This window comes from Poromitra crassiceps (assembly GCF_964638095.1).
Source record: "Poromitra crassiceps genome assembly, chromosome: 1".
Taxonomy (NCBI): domain Eukaryota; kingdom Metazoa; phylum Chordata; class Actinopteri; order Beryciformes; family Melamphaidae; genus Poromitra; species Poromitra crassiceps.
The window spans coordinates 101,485,469-101,493,883 of record NC_139623.1 but is presented as its reverse complement, the minus strand read 5'-3'; positions in this window follow the sequence as shown (position 1 = coordinate 101,493,883).

Below are 8,415 nucleotides of genomic sequence, written 5' to 3'. Positions count from 1 at the left end.
TGGCAAAAGAACTGGAGTTGGTCCCCGGGCGCTGCACAGTGGCTGCCTACTGCTCCTAGTTCTAGGAAGGTTCCTAGTAGAGGATGGGTCAAATGCAGAGGATGAATTTCCCCAAGGGGATAAATAAAGGATAACTTAACTTAACTTAACTTAACTTAAGCTCGCTGGGGGTATGCAAATTGTAAGGACGTGGGCTGACAGAGGTTTATGCAGATGCCGGGATAAAGGGTTGTGCAAATTGTCAGGACGTGGGCTGACTGAGGTTTAAGCAAAATGCAGGGATAATGGGTTGTGCAAATTGTCAGGACATGGGCTGACTGAGGTTAAGCAATGGCAAGGACGTTTATGGGGTTATATGCAAATTGCCCGGGCATGGGCGCCGCACAGGAATTGGGAGAGAAGACCACCACCAACAAAATGCATTAATGCTTCCTACCAATCATGGAAGGAGGGATCTTTGGGCTGATAATATAGCAGCTTGCTCTCGACGGATGTAGGACACATAGGCTGATGTAGGGTTGCCACCTTTCATGTAGAAAAATAAGGGACGCCCCCCGCAGCAGGGGCCCCACCGCTCCTCGGGGCCACGACCACCAGGGCCGAGGGCGGGGTGGGGCGCCAGTGGTAGTAAATCATAACTTAGGGTTAGGGATTGTTTCAAGAAAGCATTTAGATTGATACTTGAAGCTTGTAGTGCTTAATTAACAATGAACTAATAGATAGCTTTTCAGCTATGAACTCCTAACTAAATGGGTAGCCTATATATAAACATATATTTGGTTAAAAATATTTACTTTCTCTGCGAACACTTTTTTACTTAACTTTTTGTCTGTTAATGCATTAGTAGCCTATTGAAGAATGCATCTTTCCAGATTGGTTGAGCATACTATGAGAGTTGTTTACTTTCCTCTCATGTGCACTATATTGATTAATGTAGATTAATGTTTATGTATTTGACTGTAAAACTCCCAAATCACATCATAATAATGTAGCCTAGAGAAGCACCTCAGCAGCCAAGATTTATAGCAGACAGTACATCTATTTATTTCCTAGTAGCCTAAATACAACTGGATAGGAAATCTAATTGATCAGATTCTGATCAATCAGCACATGATGTCCAGAAGGGATTAAAAAGCTGTCATTACTGTATCAGCCTCGGGAGTTGCTTGTGGGACACTGCAGGGTGTCCTCCTGACATGACGTGAATGTTGCTCTCCTGACTGAGACATGCTGCTGTCTAACATGACGTCTGCCAGGCCACCATGCACCACCACAGAAAACACATGCTTTGCAGTTGGCTAAGTCAAATCTGACGCTCTAAACCACGCTCAACAACGTGTCAAACTCACCTCTGTTCACCAGCCTCCTGTCACTCCTGGCTCGGTTCGGGTTTGTGCCGTTTTGCGATCTGGAAGCATTACTACGTACTGACTACCGTATTTACGAACGCACTCTTTCATCTTCGCTAATCCTGTCAAACCAAGTGTTTCTTCCCATTCACATCTGTATTTCAGAAACTTGGAAGAGTTTTCACTGGAAGTGGTGGAGTTGGGGCAGCCATTTCCCACCAGCATTGTGCGAAGACCCGCCCCATCCCTGTTCTCTGATCGGCTCAGACCCGATCAAAGCCAATCAGCGAGCAGAGGCTCAGGCTGACCGTGACTGATGCCTAAAAGTAACCAATCTACCAACAAAGGCAGCAGTATTAGCTAGTCTGGGCACCTTTCACCCCGCTTTTTGTCATGGGGCGTAAACCACGGAACCAGAATGAACACCGGAAGGCAGTGCGCAAAAAAACGTCTTTGTTGCCGTTAGCTTGACGTCTCTTGCCTCGATTAATTGTCTGATGCAAAGCTCCTGTATTGGCTTAAAAGATGTGAGATTGTGAATCCGCAATGGTTCTAAAAGAACTTCTTCAAAAACTTAGTTCGGTACGTCCATCTTTTGTTTTGTTGTTTGCCGTTCTGATACTTGGGTCAAATTGTCAAGTTAACGTAAAAGTTGACGAGCTAGAAACGCTGCCCATCCGGTCTAGGGCGGGCTCTAGGCCGGAACCAGGTAGGGTGACAAAATCAATTGTGAGCGGAAGCCAGGCTCTTTCTCGCCGAGAAGAGCCTGGTGACGCGAGGTTAGTATTAGCCAACCAGATGCAGAGTAGGGTGGGTTTTCATCACACAATGCGGGTGGGATGAAAATACGGAACAAACCCCGTCCCGTATCGGTTCAAAACGGGACGCATGATTTCACTTTCAGATACGGGACAATTCCGTATTTTAAGGGACGGGTGGCAACCCTAGGCTGATGAAGACCAGTGGCCCAGTTGTTGAAGGGAGGCAGAGGACAGCCCCTGCATGGCAGCAGATGTGGCCGCCCCGATCCTGAATGAGTGACTGGAATAATTATCTGCTGGGAGGTTACATTTCTGAAGAGTTAGCTTGAAATGATGAATGAACCAGGATCTGAACATAAAGAGCATGGCAAAACATTTTGCAACTGATTAGAGACAGCAGGGTACCATTAATGAATAATGGTCAGGCCAGCCTGGCCTGATTAGTTACCATGATTAGCTTTGCAAGACATTAGATCAGAGCAATTAGATTATAAGCTTAAGCGCTGAGGCTAAAGGCCAGCAATGACCTGCACGGTTAGCCCAGCGGTGGCCAAAAGGTCAGCAATGACCTGCATGGTAGATGACCTACATGATTAGAATTATGCACTTAGCAACAATAGGTAAAGGTCAGCAGTGACCAGCACAGTTTGGTATTAGAAACTTGGGCAGTAAGAAGGTCAGCAATTACCTGCATGGTTAAGGTCAGCAATGACCTGCTTGACGAGCAAAGCCAGCAATGGCTTAAAGGCCAGCAATGACGGCACAGATTGGTATAGGAACTTGGACAGCAGTGGATAAAGGTGAGCAATGACCTGCATGATTAAGGTCAGCAATGACCCAGGTCAGCAATTACCTGCATGAGCATAACCAGCAATGGCTTAAAGGACAGCAATGACCAGCACAGTTGGAGATGAGTCGGCTTCGGGGTAGAGGCTGTGAAATGCCTGGAAATTGAAACTAGAGAGGTGATCAGCGATTATGTTAATATGACCTTGGATGTGCCTGGCAACTATGATGAAATGATGGGTAACGGAAAGCCAAGTTAGGAGCCTGACGAAAGGCACGATGGCCGGGGACGATGATCGCCTTGTATTGACGATGGCGACTACAGCAGCATTGTTGCATTTGACTGCTATTATTTTACGCGCCCAGAAACGCCTCCACATGTGACATGCAGCCACTATTGGGTATATTTCATATAACACGGAGGACTGATCCATGCCGGCAAACTGCTGCGGCCGTACGCCAGCAAACCAATGGCCTTGATAAAAATTAAAATAAACACAGATGGGGCCGCATCCGTGAAGAGTTTTATGTCGTCAGCAGACGAAACGACTTCCTCGTAGAAAAAGGAGATCCCGTTCCAGTCATTTAACAAAAACGACCAGAAAAGGAGATCTGATTGGCATCCTTCATCGAGGGAAACTGAGTCATGGAGGCCGGGGACTGAGGATGCTAAATCAAGCAGCCTGGAAAATGCCGCCTACTATAAGTTCTAAAACATGGAACAATTATAATAAACTAGTGCAATGCCCGTTCCCCCCATGCACCACCCCGTGGGTGAGGGTAAAACGAATGTTTTTCTCGAGATAAACTGCTTTTTGTGTTGCCAGTAGGTGGCGCTATGTCAACTTGCAAGAAATTCAGCACTGCACTACGTTGAGTTCCCAGCAGCACACTCCCCAAGTTTGAAGTCAATCGGATGAACAGTTCTCAAGATAAACCGCTTTTGTGTTGCCAGTAGGAGGTGCTGTGCCAAATTGCACAAAATTCGGCACTGCACTCCCCAAGTTTGAAGTCAATCAGATGAATGGCTATGGAGATAAACTGCTTTTTGTGTTGGCAGTAAGTGGCGCTGTGCCAAATTGCACGAAATTCGGCGCTACACTGTCGAGTTCCCATCAGCGCACTCTCCAAATTTGAAGTCGATCGGACAAACGGTTCTTGAGATAAACCCCATTTTTTGTTGCCAGTAGGTGGCGCTATGCCCAATTGCACGAAAATAGGGCACTGCACTGCACAATAGGGCACACAAGTTTGAAATCGATCCGACCAACGGTTCTCGATGGCATGCAGCAGATGATGCTTATCCATAAGCAGTGGTGGAAATGGCCAGGTTTATGGGAACCCTACTTAGATTTTAAACCTTGTACGACATGTTTTGGCAATACTAGGCTACTTGAATATGGTCACGTCAAAATAGAAAAGGGGGAGGGGGATATCCATTAATTCATTCCATAATGATAAGTGACATCACTGACGGTATGCTCCATGTATATAAACCTTTTCCTTTGTATGTGTAGTCTGTGTAGTGACAATTCCATGCACTAACTTCTCCTTTCCCTCCTTGCTCTCCATCCTGTTTTAGCCGTAATCTCATCACACATCTGTAATCTCCTTTGAACATTTGCGAGGTCATGCCCGGTAACACCCTCAACTCTGTGTGTGTGTGTGTGTGATCTGCAACACTCAAACAGGCCTCAAACAGGCCCAGTTATGCGTGTGCGTCACTCACACACACCCTGAAACCCAGTGGAACCACCAGACATCACTCCTCCACTGAATGTGCTCGTTGACTTGTAGGATATGTGATCCTAAGTTACTTGTGGGCGTCAGAGGGGATGTGGGCGACCATACTAATTTTGACAAGACGTGTTCTTGAATATTCCAGCTAACACTCCTGATGTTGTTGTTGTCAATGAAAATCGTAGAGAGGTGTTTGTTCTAGACTAGAGGTTGGCTGTACCTTTGACCACAGCCTAGAGGCCTTTCTAACCAAGATGATGAAATACCAACAGCTAGAACAGACCATTTCACAGCTGGGCTACAGGTGTAAACTTCTAGTTTTCATATTTGGTAGCCTAGGTCATGTCCATAAGCTGGTTGTGAGAGGCCTTCAGATGGCTGGTGTTTCCAAAGAGAAGGGCCAAGCAGTTAGCGAGATATTGTTCAATATCTACTATTATCGGCAGCCGCTCAATATGGAGGAGGCGCTGCTTTTTGTACCCATGAAGTGGATACTGACCGCTATCTTGCATTACAGTATAACTGTATATATCAAGCTGCCATGTTATCATCCTGTGTGTTTCTTATGTGTATGCATTATTGTGGTTGCCGTCTGGGCACTCATGTAACTGACTGACTCCCAGCATTTGACTGCACTATTACTGTTTATGTCCTTTGCATACTTGTATTTATGTGGACATAAATAAATATTTCAATTGTGTGTGTGTGTGTGTGTGTGTGTGTGTGTGTGTGTGTGTGTGTGTGTGTGTGTGTGTGTGTGGATTGTCTGAATTGTCTAACCCAGTGATACTCAACTCGCAGTCCAGGGGCCAGATGTGGCTCGCGATAGGCTGCCTATTGGCCCCCTGACCATTTAGACTAAACCATTATGATTTGTTTCCCTATTTCTGCACACTGTGGTACCAAAACAGTCATGGAATTGTATAATTTTGGTATGGCTACAAATATCTTGTGAATCCAAAGAGCCCAATCACATGTGTGATGAAATATGGCCTCATAGTAACCATTTCAAAATGTGATAATACTTTTTTTTTTACTTGACCTTATACTGTATAAAATGCCATATTGTGAGCTGAGCTCTAGGATAATCACAGCCTTGTTAAACTCTCTAGTGTAGACCCAGAATGTAGATACATAAAATTGTATGGGATGTCCAGGTACATTGAAGTGTGTTATATATATACTTTTTTTGTTAATCCCAAAATGACTTTAATGATCGCTCATTGGAAATTACAAGGCATTGGTCTGGATATCTGGGGGTTATGTGTGGTGTTTGCACACCTGCTCCCTGAAGAAGTTGTCTCCTGCTTGTATGAAGCCCAGATCAGGTCCTCTTCTGCGAACTCTGCCATCTCCTCTAACACCTGGGCGAAATGCCTCACCCTCAGGCCAACTGGAGACATGTCCTTTCGACCGTACACAGGAACCACTATCAACCTCCTTGGGTCCTCAGAGTCAGACATCTTAAACGTATACAAGCCCGCTCATCCGCTCGGCTAGATAGTAGTCTTATGTTATGATGGTTATGATGACAATAATTTGTGGTCTAGTACCAACTGAAAGAGAGTTTGACTCACATTTGTGCATGAACGCACACAACAGACATCCACTGCTGCTCACCCATGGAAAATTCCAGAAACAAGGATCTTGCCTTAGGGGCGTGGCCCACATCAACTACGGCAAGTGCAGTAGGACAAAACTCAAACTCACAATAATACAGGGCTTGACAACAAAGAACAAAACAGAAACCATTAGACTTTCTTACAGGTGGTGTTTTGGGGAGATTTTAACTAATGCACTTTATTATTTGAGTTAAAGTAGTCACAGTGTTTCTTATTCTCTAGCCGAGGGGTGTCAAACTCATTTTAGTCCACAGGCCACATGCGACCCAATTTGGTGTCAAGTGGGCCAGACAATGAAAATCAATAATCAATAATAACCTATGATGAATGACAAAACCTCAAAATTTTCCCGTTTATCTTAGTGTAAAGAATTACAGGTACAACGCTACGTGTAGGGTTATCTCAGCTACCATCAAGCACATTATCTACTGTCTGTAGCCTACTGTGCATTACAATCAGGGGTGTAGTGGAGGGTAAACACATGCCAGGCCAGGCCAACACATGCGGACACACATGCGAAAAATTTGGGCCGTTTGAAGCAAGATTTGGTGAATATAATGCTAACGTGATGTTACATGTTACCTAGGCTATTTGTTCACTAATAGAATTCAACATTGCCTAGATAACTGCAAGTAGGCTATAATATGAAGACGTAAAAACAAAAACATGCCTCAGTACAAAAGCTTCACAGCAAACTTCATTTAAGGAAGAGTGCAGTTGTCCTGTCTTGGCTTGTCTGAGGTTAAATGCAAACACAAAAAATCAAACTGCTTCATCTCTAAACTGTATTGTGCAGTCCTACTGATAATCCCATAAAGCACATTAATGTGAAAGCAATACGCATATAGCCTACATGTTTCACTTTATGGTCTGAAATGTAGCCTACCTGAAGGTTCCTGATTCTGATGTTCAACACCACCTCCAGCTCTGCAGGAGCACCTGCTTCTGCCTCCTTCTCCACTTTTGTAAAGAAAACGCCAAAAGCAATCCAACCCATACTTTCAGTTTAGCCACTACTGTTTCCATTTGACCAATGGGATTTTTTATATAGGGTAATATAAATAAATAAATACAAATTAGTGTTAATTTAATTTCTCTTGAATATTCTAGAGGAAATATGATATTGTAGTTTAGGCCAAGACACAACATAGGTTCCTTGCTTTTCACCTCTCTGCACCTCTTTTCTTGTCCATTTTGGCACCATTGAACAGCAAGCCCCGCCCACCCATGCTGGGGTCTCAGCAGCTTCTGACTGAAAAGTTAACTCATTCCTCCCTGCCTGGCTGCCTGCAGCCTGCCTGCCTGCAATCTGCGCAACTAGGAACACTTATACATAATGGCCTGCTGTTCAGTGAGTGACCTGGCCTGCAAAAAAAAGAAATTGTGCCATGCCATGCCAGGCCAGGCCACCGCCCACCGGGGATCTGCCCGAAGCGCCCGATGGTGCAGTCCACGCCTGGTGTAGACCCCTCAGGCTGGGAATCGACCTCGGAACCTCTGCATAGCAAAGCTCTAGCGTCTGTCGCTAGAGCGTCTCTTGAGGTCTCTGGGAGTGAGGGTTGCTTACTCATACCCACTATAGGCTACCGTTGCACAAGAGCAATTCTGTACAAGAGCAATTGTGTATGAAAACCCTGACCAAATAGTCAGTCATACTCTGTCATTGTCTTACTTGAATGGAATTATAATGAAAATAAATTACCCTTTTTGCTTGGGACCCCCTGTAACCCCCTCAAAGACCCGAGGGGGTCCCCGGCCCCCCCACTTGATAACCATTAGCCTACAAGTTTTTTGATAACACTTAGCCTACGTTGTTTGTAGCCTACACTGTCAAGTAGACTGCCCATGCCATCCAATTCTGTCTAAAAACTACGATTCCCATAATTCTAAGCTTTAAAAAGAACGGATGTTGATAGTTCACTGATGCTGTCTTCAATGTATCCTCGTAACTCCTAACGTCTACATCAAAAGTCGTAAAACGCTCCCACGCATTCAAGTGATTTTTGGACAAAAATAACAGCAAATCTGACAAAAGTATTTGGCTGCTGCTGGTTTACTTGAGAAATGAAGGGGCACATGCTTTATGCTGCACACCACTAGCCTACAATGAAGAGGATAAAATACCACCAGGCATGTTCTTGATGTTTGATAATTGTA